This window comes from Urocitellus parryii, chromosome 1 (genome assembly GCF_045843805.1).
Source record: "Urocitellus parryii isolate mUroPar1 chromosome 1, mUroPar1.hap1, whole genome shotgun sequence".
Lineage (NCBI taxonomy): Eukaryota > Metazoa > Chordata > Mammalia > Rodentia > Sciuridae > Urocitellus > Urocitellus parryii.
The window spans coordinates 144,418,543-144,434,463 of record NC_135531.1 but is presented as its reverse complement, the minus strand read 5'-3'; the positions used below and the strand labels follow the sequence as shown (position 1 = coordinate 144,434,463).

Genomic DNA, 15,921 nt, shown 5'->3' with positions numbered 1-15,921 from the left:
AATCCACTTCAATCAGAAAGCACAAACCTTTTAGAAATTTGAACAGGGGCTACACATGATACAAGTACTTCTTTTCTGGGCAGAGTGATTGGTCTGTTACACAATCTTCCAAATGAGAAGAGTGCTTTATGTTCAGTCTACCAACACGTGGCCATTTTGTCATTTGGGGAGAGATATTAATGAAATATTTTAAAATTAACAGTGCTCTGGGAACATCATTTACCAAACACAGCTGCAACCTCTGTGTGGGGTTTTCGTGGCAGATTTAAGTTGAACAGCTTCAAGTCAGAAGCCTGGCTTCACCAAGAGAAAATAATAACACTGGATTCACAGGCCACTTGCTTCTGAGAGGGTAGCTTTAGGGCTTTCCCAGGCTGAGACAACTGACCCTCTAGAGGAAGAGAACTGAGTCCCATACACAGGATGGGTGGGAGGAAAACCAGGCTTGGTCCAAGCTGATTCTGACACCCACAACCGAACCCCTGCTACTCTGCAGTAGATTAACTGGCATCACCATTTCCCTTATTTCACTTTCTAAAAAGAAAATAGGAATATGAGCCATTTTTACTGAAATAATAGGTTGGAATAGTGGGTAAGATTGAGTTCTGGGTTTGAATCTTTATCTACTACTTATACAACGATATGCATATTATTTATCCTCTCTGAGTTCCTGTTTCCTTAACTATAGAAGGGTGATCATTTATATTAATGCCTGTTCTCAGTGATATATTCTGAGGATTATGTATCTGTATAGCATGTGGACTACTTAACACAGTAGTCCACACCAGAATAAGCATGCAGAAATGTGATGCCAAAGGACAAAAGTACAGCAAATTTAGTTACAGATCTAATTGGCTTTGATCCACGACTCAGGAATCAGAGCAGCCTTTAGTCTCCAAAATAGAATGAGAGCTCCCCACTGCACAAGAGCAGAACAGTGGGTTTTGTAAGGCTGGAACAAGAAAACAGAACAACAGAAAGCCTGATTGGTTAAGATCAGGTTACTTTTTGTAAGAGTTAAAACAGAAAGGACTTTCTTATTATCCTGACTCAGGTGCACTGTTCTCAGGAAAAAACTGACCTGGTTTTGAGATTTATCTTCTTCCTGCAAGTTTCAGTTTGATTATGTGGCATTGAGCATGAGTTACTCCATTTTGGTCAGATCGGGTCAGGTCTGCTGGGGCCTACTGTGGGAGCTCAGCCCAGTACTCAGGCTGCCCATAATTTTTGTTAGTTAATTCATGGCTTGTTTTCAACAGAGTGGAGGAGTTAGACATTGCAATGACAACTCGAAAGGAAGACATTGTTACTATTGCACTAAGATCTCAAATTTATAGATTGTTCACACTGATTTCTTCCCTCTCAGCTGTTTTGCAAATTTGCAAAGTCAGAGGTTAGTTCTGCTGTTTTTCTCTGGAGGATTCCATTGCTGAGAAGCGAATAGTTTTACTCAAGGTCATACAGCCAGCTAGTAGCAGAGGTAGAGTCAAAATGGGATGTCTTGACTTCTAATCCTCTGCTCTTCTTTCTAGACCACACTTGGTGTTGTACCTTTTAGAAAAATGCCAACCACACTTTCTTTTTTTCTCCCCAGTTTGGCTGCCTTTTCCTTATTCAAGAAGAACAAGACTCTGCCAAGCTAGAAAGATTAGGCACCTGTCATCTTTGGGATCCATGAAGATACATGAAGAGGATAAATTCTACTTTTTCTGTCCGTATGGCTCTCCAGTTAGAGGCTACACACATACATATCACACACATGTATAGTATCCACATGCATATACAATTACATATGCAAAGAAATTATGTAAATTTATATGTAAAAAGGAGGCTTAGGTTGTCCTCCACTTTTTTTTAATGGAGGACAGCATTTAACTGAGCAAGGAAAAAATCCCAAAGAATGAATTTGGATCACAGCCCACTCTTCCATGGTGGGTATCAGCTGGGTGTTTTGGGGACCACGTGGGAACAGAAGTTTATCGTGACAGGATGTGGCTTGGCGGGTCACAGTGTTCATTTGGGACTCATTCACATACCAGAGCCAGCTTCCTCACAGAAACCAAGTAGGGACAAAATCATTTGTGCTCTTCTTATGCAAATTCCAGTCAGAATGGCAATTATCAAAAATACAAATAATATTAAATGCTGACAAGAATATGGAGGGAAAGGTACACTCAGACATTGCTGGTGGGACTGCAATTTAGTGCACCGTCTCAGAAAACAGTGTGGAAATTCCTCAAAAAACTAGGAATAGAATTACCATATGACCCAGCTATCCTACTCCTTGCTACTTATCCAAAAGAACTAAAATCAGCACACTCCAGTGATACAGCTACATCAATGTTTATAATAGCACAATTCACAATAGCCAAGTTATGGAGTCTACCGAGATGCCCATCAATACAAGAATCAAGAAAATGTGGTATATACACACAATGAAGTTTTCTCTAGCCACAAAGAAGAATGAAATATGGGCTGGGGTTGTGGCTCAGCAGTAGAGCACTCGCCTAGCAAGTGTGAGTCCCTGGGTTCAATCCTCAGCACCACATAAAAATACAACTAAAATAAATATTTAAAAAAAGAAGAATGAAATAATGGCATTTGCCAGTAAATGGATGGAGATGAAAAAAACATGTTAAACAAAATAAATAAGATTCAGAAAATCAAGGGTCATACGTTTTCTCTCATATGTGGAAGTTGGAGCAAGACAAGGAATGAAGGCGGCAGTGGAGGGGACTGGATATCATAAAAATATGATTTTTTGCCAAATTCCCTGGATATATCAGTGAATTAGAATGAAAGGGTGGGAAAAAGGAAAAGAGAAAGAAATATGAAATGAATCTAATGGAATCATTTTATGTCACATATAAACGTCCCAGAGGGAATATTCCCTTTATGTATATGTAGGAGGTAACAATTAAAAATAAATACATAAAGTAGTGAAAGAAGATCAGTAGAGGATGGAGGAGGAGGAGGAGGGGAAGAAAAAGGAGAGGAATGGGAACTGAGGTCAAATTCCTTGTGTGCATAATTATGTCAAAATGAACCCAGATACTATGTAGAAATTATAACAAAATTATTAAACTGAGGACACTATTATCCTATGTATACCCTATGTATATATGATTACACAATCTGCATGATTCTACATCATGTACAACCAAAAGAATAAGAAGTTATACTCCATTTATGCATGGTATGTCAAAATGCATTCTACCACTATGTACAACTAAGTAGAACAAATTTAAAAAAATTTTAAAAAAGAGAAAAAGGAAACAAATATTAAACTGTAAAAAAAATTAAATGACAGCATATTAAAAAAAAAAAGTTCCGGAGTATACCAGAATGGACCATGCTGTTTATTCTGAATAGGCTGAGCATTAAAGTTTTAATAGGAACAATTCACTTATCCAGTGATCAAACCTCATAGCTTTAAACACCACAGTGGCCTCTTGGAGCCATTTTTAGGGGTACCTGTACCAATCTGTAAAATAAAGGCACAGGCTAACAGCTGCCCAGATGATGAGAGCAGTAAGCCTAACAGTGGAGCATGGACAGTGAGAGCTATGCAGGCTGGAGAGCAAGGAGGCAGGTGTAGGAGTCTGGCCATGAGAGCAGGAACAAGAACTCCACATAGCTCGGATGCCTGGAGGCTTACCACCAATGCGATGCTGCACGACAGAACCCCAAACCCCCAAACACATGCTCCATGTATTGCCAGAATGATCCATGGAAATGGAAAAGATCCAAGGAAAGAACTCCCCCTCCCCCTCCCCCTCCCCCTCCCCCTCTCCCTCCCCCTCCCCCTCCCCCTCCTCCTCCAGATTGAGCCTAGGGGCACTCTATTGCTATGCTACATCCCCAGCTCTTTTATTAAAGTTAATCTTGATACAGGGTCTTGCTAAGTTGCCCAAGCTAGCCTTCAAATTTATAATCCCCCTGCCTCAGCCTCTTGAGTAGCTGGGATCACAGGTTTGCACCCAAAGCCTGCCAAACAATTACTTCTTTGAGAACCACTCTAAAGTTCCCAAGCCCTATCTGAAGTTCTGTTCTGTACTCTTTTTTTCTTTGGTCATGATCAGACACTTGGGTTCCTTCCTTCATACCATCTACAATATTTAATTATTAAGTGATTTACCATAATTTTGCTTCTGCCATGAAGTTTAAGCTTCCCGAGGTCAGACATGTATCTAATTCACACCCTGTTTCTATGTGGAACCTTATTTGCAATTCAATAAAGTTTGGTTCTACAGGAAGGGAAAAAAATCTCATAACCCCTTCTTGAGAAAACCAGTCAAAAACTAGTAACAGCCAGGTGTCTTTGTGGCATATACCTATAATCCAAGCTACCCAGGAGATTGAGGCAGGAGGACTGCAAGTTTGAGGCCAGTGTCAGCAATTTAGTGAGACCCTGTCATAAAATAAAAAACAAGGGCTGGGGTTGTAGCTCAGTGTAGAGTGCTTGCTTGCCTCACATGCATGGAGCTCTGGGTTTGATCTTCAGCACCCCATAAATAAATAAAATAAAGGTATTGTGTCCATCTACAACTAATTTTTTTAAAATTAAAAAATTTTTTAAAACAAGGACTGGAACTGTAACTCAGTGGTAAAGCACCTCTGGATTCAATACCCAGTCCTCCTCCCCTCCAAACAGAAGTAGTAATTAAAAACAAACTAGTAATAGAGGGAACTTCCTTAACCAGATAAAGAGCAGTTATCAAAAGAAAAAAAAATCCTTTCCCTTAAGATCAGGAATAAGACAAAGCCTGCTCTCCTCATCTCTATTCAACATTTTATTCAAGGTCCTAGCTAGGATATCAGAGAAGGAAATTAAACAGAAGGCATCCAGTAGGAAGGAAGCTGTGCATGTTATTATTCACAGATAACCATGATCTTGTATGTGGAATTTTTTAAAATTTGCTAAAAATCCATTAGACTAAACAAAAACAAGGTTGTGGGATACTATATTAGTACATATATATCTGAAAATGAAATTAGGAAAACAAGTCTATCCACAAGAGCATCAAAACGAATATACCACAGGAACACATTTAACAAATAAGCACAAGACATATACTCTGAAAACTAAAAAACATTGTTGAAAAAGTTTCAAGTAGGCACAAATAAATGAAAAGGCATCTCAGGTTTGTAGATTAGAAGGCTCAGTATCAAGGTGGCAAAGTTTCCCAAATTCATCTAAAGCTTCAACCTAATTAAAAACTCTGCAGCTTTTCTGAGCAAATTCCTAAGGAACTGATCCTAAAATTCACATGGAAATTCAAGGGCCCCACCTAGGACCACCAAGCCATCTTGAAAAAGAACAATAAAATTCGAGCACTCCACTTCCTGATTTTAAAACTTTCTACAATAGTTGTGATGATAGACACACAGATCAATGAAACAGAACTAGGAGTGGAGGTAATGGTCGATTTGTTTTTTGACTAGAGAGAGATTATGCACCAATAGAGAAAGACTGCCTTTTTTTTTTTTCCCTCTCCAACAATGGGTGCTGTGACAACTGGATATTCATGAGTAAAAGAATGAAGTTGAAACCCTATCTCTTACAACAAACTATCTCAAAGTGGATGAAAGATCTAAATGTGAGTTCAAACTGTCAAGCTCTTAGGAGCAAACATAGAAGTAAATCTTTGTGACCTTGAATTATGTGGTGCCATCAAAACCACAAATGACAAAACATAAATTAGACATCCTCAACATGGAAAACTTTTATGCTTCAAAGGATACCCTCATAAAAAGTGAAAGACAATCCCTAGAATGAAAGAAAAGATTTGCAAATCATTTATCTGCTAAGTATATAGAATATCTATATAATTTTAGTTTATTTATTTATTTATTTTTGGTACCAGGGATTGAACTCAGGGCACTCGACCACTGAGCCACATCCCCAGACCTATTTTGTATTTTATTTAGAGACAGGGTCTCACTGAGTTGCTTACTGCCTTGCTGTTGCTGAGGCTGGCTTTGAACTGGCGATCCTCCTGTTTCAGCCTATGTGAAGAATTGTTAAAACTCAAAAATAAAAAAATAATTTTTTTAAAAAAATGGGTAAAGGATCGCAAGAGACCTTTCTCCAAAGAAGATAAAAGTCAATAAGCACAGGAAAAACTTAATGCCCTTAGTGACTAGGGAAATGCAAATCACAGTGACACACAATGATGCTCCACCTCTACTAGGATGCTGTAATAAAAAGGACAGAGAAACTGGCACCACTACTGCTGATGTGAAATCGAAAAGCTGCAGCAGTTTGGAAAAACAGACTAGCAGATCCTCAAATTTTTAGACACTGAATTACCATATGACCCACAATTCCACTCCTAGGTGTTGTTTCCAAGAGAAACAAAACTAAATGTTCGTGCAAAATCTTGAACACAAAATTCATACCAGCATTGTACATAATAGACAAAAAGAGGAAATACAACCACATGTTTATCAACCTACGAAGGGATAAACAAAACGTGGCACGACCACACAATGCAGTACTATTCAGCCACAGAAAGAACTTCACTCCAGGCACTGCTGCCACCCTGAAGAGATCCACGAACATCAAACATTATGCTGAGTGAAAGAAGCCAGCCACCCCAGGCCCTGGACTGTGCAAGTCCATTTGCACCACGACGTGTGCCGAACAGGTAAGTCTAAGGAGACCTTACAGCAGATGAGTGGTTGCCCTAGGCAATCTAGGGCTGGGGTGTGGGTTGCCAGGAGAGGAGCTCAGCCAGCGGCTCAAGGGCATGAGGTTTCTCTCTGGGGTGCTAAAAATATTCTAAAATTGTCTGTGATTATGGTTACACAACTCTGTGGACACACTGAAAATCACTGAACTGTATAGTTCAAATGGGTGAATCGCAAAGTATGCCAACTATGTCTCAATAAAAGTGGTTCACAAAATATGTTAGTATTTTCACGACCACTTTTGGAAAATTTTGGGTATAACATTAGCAGGAGGAGTCCAAAGAGACCTGGAGATGGCCCAGGGGCTTTGGGGACGCCAACGCTGCTCCCACAAGCAAAGGCTGTGGTGGGCAAAACCCAGTGTTACCCAGGACAGTGGGAGGGGAAAGCGGTGGTGGACACGCCCACACTGCCCAACCCCGCCCCCAGTCTCTCCTGTGCTCCTCCCACCCCTTAAGTGTTGCTTCATGGCCTGCCCCTCGGGTCCCACCTGCTCCACCCTGAAGGGAACGCTTCTCAAATGACAAACACCTGAGTGCCAGGTGGGCCAGGTGATGGGCTTTGAGGCTTAGAACAAACAAGAAATATGGGCAGGACAGCTCTCTACTGAGCTCTTTTCCTACCTATGAGAAAACTGAGACCCAGAGAAGGGAAGGGACCTGTGCAGGGTGACTTGGCCAATGAGAGGCTAACACTAAGAAGACCTAGGAAGAGGAGGGAACTCAGCCCAATAACCAACATGTCAGAAGCTTAACAGAAAAAGAGGATCATGTTCAAAAGAGAAAAAGAAAGGAAGGATCAATTCTAATCTAGACAATTAATTCAAATGTAATCTAAACCAAAAAAGCCATATAAGAAAAGAAATACAGGACTGGGGATGTAGCTTAGTGGTAAGAGTGTTTGTCTAGCATGTGAGGCCCTGGATCCAATCCCCAGCTGAACAAAAAACAAAGAAGCTAGGTGGTGCAGGCCTGTAATCCTCAACCACCTGGGAGGCTGAGGCAGGAGGATCCCGAGTTCAAAGCCAATCTCTGCAATGGTGAGGTGCTACGAAAGTCAGTCTCTAAATACAATATAAAATAGGGCAGGGGATGTGGCTCAGTGGTTGAGTACCCCTGAGTTATATCCCCAGTACCAAAAAAACCAAAACAAATTACAACAATGACAAAAAAAAAAAACCCACACAACCCAAAGAACATTCTTTCGCCCTCTTATTATCAGCATTTATGCATTTTAATAATATAGAAGCTTTAAACATGATTTAGATTAAAATAGGGCTTTGAATATATTAGGAGGAGGAGGATGGAATGATGGTCATTCATCACAGCAGGAAGTAACGGACAATGTGCACAATAGATAAATCAAGAAACAGACTGTGAGCTTGTCATTTAGAGATCTGGAGGCAACTACTGGAAGGATTGGTGGGTTCCGAGTTAAAAGCAGCCTCCCCTAGGGAAGGTGAGCCCTGGATGTTTAGTTCTCATTATGAGTCATTCAATAATGTTTGACTTTTTTTTTTTTAAGTGCATGCAGGTATTACTTTGATCAAAATTTTAAAATTGACTTTAAAAGACAACCACCCAAGGCCTCCTTGCCAGCAGTTAGACATCAACACTGTCAGGCAACTCAGGGTCCCCTGCTGGTGTTTTGGGACCAGAGGCCTGTCACCTGCAGCTTCTTTCCATTTGGGGGACCTGAGGTCAGAGCTGAGAAGTCCAAGTCAGCCTGGATGCGGGCCTCTGCTGAAGGCCCCTACTTTTCTTGCTTTTTGCAAGGCAGCAGAGAAAAAGATCTCTGCGGGGAGGGAGGAGGGCTTGCCATTAACATGCCATTTTTCTCAGTTGCTTCCTGTGCTGTCAGGGTGGAGGAAGCCTTTCCGTTGATAACCAAACCAGGCAGATGCCAACAGCTCAGGGCGATGGCTGTGAGCACTTTCAGGTGGGGAGGTCACACCACCAAAAGGTGCCTTGCTGATTGGCTCCCACGGGGGCCCAGGGTGGCCACCCTATGAAGATCTCCACCATGACTGTAACTGGGGGGGGGAGGAGCTGCCCCTCAGAGACACCTGCAAAAACTTAGGAAGGGAAGCTGCTGCATCTGCTGTGGAAACCAAGAGTGAGACTTCAGGTTTGCAAAGCAAGCAGACCTCAGCTTATCATCGCAAAGCTGCAACTCGAACATACTCAGTCTGAAGACTGACTCAGTCCCTGGAGTCACATTTTCACTTACTCTAAGAGGACTCTAAATTTCCCTGTCTGTAAACCTGGAGGTTAGCCTGTAGCGGTCCTCAGCCAGGATGTTGAAACTGCCCGTTGTGAATGTCCTTGTGTGTACCTCATACTACCAGTCTCAGTACTGATGTTTGCAAACCAGGTATTTGTTATTTTATGTGAGGGTTTAAAATGTCCCCATAATATCATTGCTTGCATTTTTCTCTCTCCTGTTGAGTGGGAGAAAATGGGGGAAAGCTGGGGGACTGACTGCAAGGCATGAGGTATTGAGCCTATCAAATTTTACATCATGCTTACTTTAAAAAAAGGAAAAACAAAAACAACCTTGAAGACTTGAGCCTTTGGGTCCTTCCAGCTCTACAGGAAATGGCTCTGACTATAATTGGGACATTCCACCCAAAGGGCTTCCTTAGAGAAGCTCAAGATGGATTATCTACTGTGGCTAACCTGTACACAGAGCCATAAACCTGACCGTGAACATCCTTGCTTTGTGCCTTTGCTTCAGCTATCTCCCATGTGGACTGAACCCTCCTCAAATGCTGCCCATCCATCAAGGCTCAGGTCAAGGGGAGCCTCTCCCACAGAGGCCTGGCCAGCCAAGTTCTACAATAGCCTTTGTTTATCTCATTTCCTACAGTGCTCACAGTATAGACTTCACAATTTCCTACTGCACGACAAACCATTTCATGTTCTGCTAATTCTTTGGATGACCAAGAATGCCAGGGATGGCTCTCTTTCCTGGATCTGACCAACAGCAACTAGCACAGAGATGGACACAAAGTGTTAAGGTCTCACTTGCTTAATTAACACTTCCTGAATGATTTGTTGAACATATGCACCAATGACAAAAATTCAATACAAAATTCATGTCTTCTGCTTAAAAAATTATTTTTTAATTTAAAACATCATGGTCCTCCAAAGCATCCACATCAGCCTCATTACACTAAGAATCTCAGACTTCTTAAAAAAAAAAAAATCTTCGGTCATGTGGTCTCCAAATCCAACCATAGGAAGGAGGTCCTCATCCTCTTTCCCATATGGAGGTATAACCAATTTGTAGGTTGAGATTTGAATTCTTGTCTCATCATTCCTACCTTGCCAAAACTGGTCTTTTATTTTGGTACCAGAGATTGAACTCAGGGATACTTAATCACTGAACCACATCCCCAGCCCTTTTTTGTACTTTATTTAGAGACAGGTTCTCACTGAGTTGCTTAGGGCCTCGCTAAGTTGCTGAAACTGACTTTGAACTCGTGATACTCTGCCTCAGCCTCCTGGGCTGCTGGGATTACAGGCATGCACCACTGCACCTGGCCAAAATTGGTCTTAAAACATCACATTTTAAAAACACAAACTGAAAACAGTTCTCAGGTATCCCTACACTTAACACTGAGTTATTGAGCATCTTCTATGAGGTCAGCCCTACAGGGGGGCTGCTTTTGATTTCAGCTGGGCTGTCAAGTGAAGCCATACAATCCCCTCATTCACCCCTCAGCTGATTTCCTATTCCACCTACAGACAGCTGTTGCAAACTTGGGATGTCTCCTGAAGTTTCCTAACCAGTCTGCTACCTTTACTTTCTGCAAAGGATCTTATCTCCTGCCTCACTTGAACACAAGTTGATAGTGATGTGGATAAACTACATAGTCTTCTTCCACCTAAAGCTTATAGCCTAGAAGCCCTGCTACAGGATGACCTGACAAACACACTGTCCAAAGACCTAGGGATGGGTCATTGTCCGTCACCTCTCCCTCCAGAAGGCTGCCTTTGCTTTCCTGTCTCACTGAACTGCTTCTGCCACTCAACCAAAATGATCCTCTGTAAGAAATTCTGCCTGAATTCAAGCTCTGCCTTCTCAAAACCATTTCTTTCAGGAATTTGCTCCTAATTCATTTTTTCCTTTGTTACCAGGATCCGAGAATATGTGTAAAGTGGCCATTCTTTGGGCATATCACACAACAGCCCTCAGAATAATGTCCATGGCTAGAAAGCCATTACAGAAACTCTAGGCATCCTGGGAAGTGTCCCACACCCACTGAAAGAGTTCTGAAATATCTTGCTACAGACAAGGCCATCCAGGGACCTTACAGAATCTGAATCACAAAGTGCCTTTCAGTTTCTCGTTGGTTCCATGGTATAGAAAGGCCACAGACTCATCTTCTTTAATGGACACACAACATATAATTAATAAATTGTTCCTTTAAGAATGGAGGGCACCCATCCAAGAGTCACACATTCGGGAGCCTCCTTTTCTTCCGATTTCCACAGCCCCTTCTCCTCAGACTGGGCTTTACAGACATTATCTCATCTGAGGTCTCCTCTGGTGACAGGCAGGCAACAAGCTAGCCAAGGATGCTTTCCATTGCTCAATTTTTAAACTCAGAAAGGTAGTGTCTGGAATTCAGGGTACACAGAAAGTTGGGGATAAGTCCTGTGTCCTAAGTCCCCTGGGCTGCTCTGACTTTCTCAGAAGCAAGACAAAAGCCAAGCACGCCCTTGTCATTTCTGGTTGGTTGCAAAATGCAGAGTACACACAGAGCAAGAGGTCTTGCCTGAACTCTGGGTTTTGAAATGTGAGAATTACCTCTGGGCTTCCGTTCAATTCTTCCCTCTTCCTCCTCCTTCCCACTCAAGTTCCACCCACCTTCCTTAGAGCTTCTTACTGAAGCCCTTGCTGACATCACATCAGATCCCTGTTTCTTTTCAGTGCCTTTGGCAGGTACTGAAATTGATCAGAGTTCAACTCTCCAGGAAAAAGCAAAATTCAAGAAAGCGCCAAAGGTATGGGGGTTAGTTAGATCTGTGGGGTTGACTATGCACTTGAGCCAAATTCTTAATGATTATGTAAATAATACATTACAGCAATAAAGGTATAAATAGAATTTTTGTGTGTGTGTGTGTGCTAAGCACTCTGCTTAGTGCTTTCAGGCATCCCTCATTTAACAAGAGCATCCAAAGATGTACCAGTCCCTCCCCCACCACAGCTGGCCTCCCCTTCACTGCCCGGAAGGCAGCAGCATGTCCCTCCCACCTCCTCTGGCTAATGCAGGCCATCTTCCAAACCCCAGACATGGCTCTGCTCCTCAAGGCAAGACCAAAGGCTTTGCACAAAGGCTCCAATGAGGTGACTGATGTCTGCTTTCGTCAACTACCAGTGAATAATTAATTCTTGCCAGTAAAGAAATAGACTTATTGTTATGGTGGCCACATGGAGGCTACAAAAGCCCATTTTGTGAAGCTCTTGGTGGAACCCTGGGGCAAACAGTGGCCAAAGAGAAGCCTCTTTGAGTGTGTAGGCTGCTCCTTAAACGTGAGCACTGGAGCCATGCTCTGTTTTCCAGGAGCGCTGTTCCCAATGTTAATTAGCTTGTTGTCTATTCATCACCTAATTCGCTTTCTGGTCAATGACAGCAGCTGAACACTGAGAGGGTACCATTTATCAGAGGGGACATGTAGTGTTCTCCCGGGGCCCTGCACTAGTTTTTAAATTCCTTCTCTGGATCCACATCTATTTTGACTGGAGCAAAACTCTCCAACCTGACTAGATTGTATACCCTATCCCCAAAGCAAGTTTTTCCTTTTTCATTTTTCAACGTGAAGTGAACAGGCAGCCTTGGGGGCCTATAGAACCAGTCAGAACTGGCCAGGAAATATAATAAAGAAGCTTAGTGAGCACAGAGCTAATGCCCCCAGCCAGAGGCTCAGTGAGCAGAAACTACCCAGAGGCACAGTCTTTGCAACAACAACACACGCAGCTTGGGGCCTTATAACTACCCTGGCAGATGGTAGCTAGTGCCAGCAAGGAATTCACTATATCCAAGTTTCACATCCCACAAGTGGACACTGGGTGCCCAGCAAAAGCCTGGTGACAGTAACCCCTGACCAGTTACACACACATACACACACACACACACACACACACACACACACACACTTCTACAGTATTCTTGGCCTAGGGGCCAAAGCTGCCCTTGCTGAATACAGAGCTGACAGCTAGTCATTTCAGAAATCTGTACCCCCCACCCAGGTAAAAATAAAACCCTATCCACCCCCACTGCTACCTCAATTCTGAAATTATGCCATTAAAAATATCAAATATTTTATCTTCTTTCTGGTCAAATGACTCCGAAAGCACCTGCTCTGCATCAAAAGGGAAATCCTTTTATATTTAGCTCTTCAAGATAACCACTCCCTGGTTACTTTCTCGAAAACAAGTTTTCACACTGGAGAACTAGGGAAGCACAGGGAACCCTGAGGAATTGGATGGGAGGCCTTGGAGAGGGACACCCAAGAGGGTTTTCTGAGGGGAAAACAACCTTCAAGGCCTGCACAGTCCTGCCCAGGGATATGGACCTAGATTTTTGCCCTCCAAGATCTGAGGACCCCTGGGTGGCATGAGTTGCAACAGGGCCGGTGCCCTAGTAAGGTCAGAGTTCCACTGCCCCAAAGGTGATAAAGGCAGGAAGTGGAAAAGCCCCCCCCCCCCCCAGGCCTGCACCCAGGAGCCAGCAGAAGGTCCTTGCCCTATTCTTGACCCAACATGGGGCGGAGGAGCAGCTGACAGCTCATCAGCTCGGGTGATTTGATTGTTTCCACATGGGAAAACTGGGCAAGTGAAGTTCAAAGTCAGATGCCCCTGGGCTGGGGAGGCACCTGGAGAGAGACTGTCCTTCCTAGCCAGGTTCTCCATTTAGAGAACCATACTTCTATGACACCATGCTACCTGCCTACCCCCCATCAAAACAAGGCATCTCCTCCTCTTCCTCTGCACATATATTTTTTTGGGGGGTGGGTGGCTGGGTAATAGGGCGGTCTTTAAAGTATAGCCCACAACAGACAGGTAGGCAGCTTTCTGGGTCTACACAACTCAAGAAAACCAACCTTTTTCCCCCAGGAGTGTGCCCACTGATCCCCTTTCCCCATCTCCTCCCAGGTCCCAGCCAGCTAAGAGCGATGAGGGTAGGCCAGAATGCTTCAAGGCAGGTAGGACGTGCTTCCTCACTCATCAAAGCCCTCCACCCTCAAACGCTGCTGCTGCGCCCCTCGCCCCACCCATCTCACGTTCACCGCAGGGCCTGTGTGCCCAAGGCGGCTGCCAGGCAGGCGCTGGCGGCTCTGGCTGGCCCGGGGGGAGGTGATGGTGGCTGCGGTAGCGGAAGCTGGGGTGGGCGCTCTGCAGTACCTGGGCGCGAGAATGTCACCGGCCCCAGGCTAGCGGCCGCTGCAGGTGTCTCGGGTCCCCGAGATTAGCATCGCCTCCTCTCGGGCAAACGGCTGGGGTCCAGGCCGCGCACCTGCTGCTGATGCCGCTGCTGCTGCTCCTGCTGCGCCGCCGCCGCGCCTAGCCCAGCGCGGTGCCGGCGTCTCCAGGCAGAGGGATCGCGCAGCTGGGCCCACTGTGGACCGAGGGGGAAAGGGTCTCTCAAGGCCCTCACCCGGGCCTCCGGGGGCCCCAGGCAGCCCTTCCCTGGCAGCGACACCGAGCGCCCCCGGCGGGCTGGGAGAGGTGACGCCGCGCCTCACGCATCCTCACGTCTGCATCCCTGTCCTCAGCAGGATCTCAGCCCCCGCACGGGCTCCGAGATACACCAGCGAGTTCCACTTACCTGGGGCTGCAGCACGTCCAGGGGAGGGGCCGGAGGCTACCGCAGGCCCCGCGCCGGGGCGCAGGATGCTCGGCCCCGCTCCGCTCCGCCGCCGCGCTCGGCCCCGCCCTCGGCCCCGCCCCCGCGCCCGTTTCAGCTCCTCCTTCACTCCTGGTGCTCGGCCCCTTTGCCGCCGCAGCTGTCACACAAAGAGCCGGAAATGGCTGCGGCGAGGGGCGCCTGGTGCACCCCTGACCTGCACCTTGGACTCTGGATCCAGGCCTCCAGCCCCCAAACAGCTTGCCGCTCAGCTCTGGGAGTGAAGGGAGTACTTGCCCTCCGTCCCCTCAATTCCTGTCACCAGGGAACCACACCTGCAGCCCGGGAAGGATGGAAGCTTCAAGTGCCATTCGGATCTGATAGGTCTCACAGTATTTCTAAATGTTCACTTATCTATCTGATCTTCGTTGATCATCTATTTTGTTCCAAGCATGGTATTAGGATCTGGGTATGTACTGGTGTGCAAAAGACAGGGTTCCTGCCTCCTTGGGGCTAGGTATCTACCAGCATCCAGTTAAGGCTGGGAGAAGCCCTGTCAGGTGAAATGACAGAACAAACAGGCAGGGCTGGGGTAGAGACTTTCCACTAAAGCTTGCTGACTAGTGCTGCTCCTTTGCTCAAAAGAACGTCTCTCTTCCTTTCAGATCCTTGGAGCAGAATCCTGAAGCTGCCATTTTCATAGCAGAGGCCCTGCTTCTACTTCATTCAGGCAGAATCGCCTTGCAAAAAGATGACAGGCACTTCAGGAAAAAAACAGGGCTCTGAAGGAACTGAAAGGACAGGCACCTTTCTGCCATTTAGGGCTCTTCAGAAAAACTGTTCATTGAGATGCAGCCTGAGGACCCTCAGACCAGACAGAAGTCAGGCTGGATCCAATCCTAACCTTGAGACATCTAAGTAAGGCATTTCTCCATTCTGCTCCAGAGATGCTGCCGTATTCACAATAAAGGGATTGTAGTTACATGAAGTAACTAAATTAGGTGACTAATTTAAAAGCATTTGAGGCATTGTAAAATGTATATAGATATAGGGGACGAAGTCTTGTTACAAAAGAACCCTTCTGTAATGTTTTGCTAGAGCCCACAAATTAATCACCCAGCTGTTCCTACAAAGGGCTATTTATAGAGGAGTCACTTTATTCAAGTCTCAGGAAAGGGCTTGTGTGAAGTCTTTGCCTTCACCCATCTCACATCATTTCCCAAGTGCTGAGGATTCTTTTGTGGCTTGATGTTGCATCACTCATCCAATTTAAATTGCTATTTTAGAAATGATGACATATATATATATATATATATATATATATATATATATATATATATATATATTATTCCTTTCCCTGATGCCATGTGAGA

At 44.6% G+C, this 15,921-nt stretch overlaps 1 protein-coding gene across 1 annotated transcript in view; it reads right to left on the bottom strand.

Annotated features, from left to right (window-relative positions):
• Nucleotides 1–14,620, bottom strand: part of Cyfip2 (cytoplasmic FMR1 interacting protein 2) — a 122,205-nt gene extending 107,585 nt beyond the window's left edge. Inside the window, exon 1 of the mRNA XM_026388321.2 lies at nucleotides 14,531–14,620. The gene's annotated coding sequence lies outside the window, so the exon portion shown is untranslated. The remainder of the gene's footprint in view (nucleotides 1–14,530) is intronic.
• Nucleotides 14,621–15,921: the final 1,301 nt, after the last annotated feature.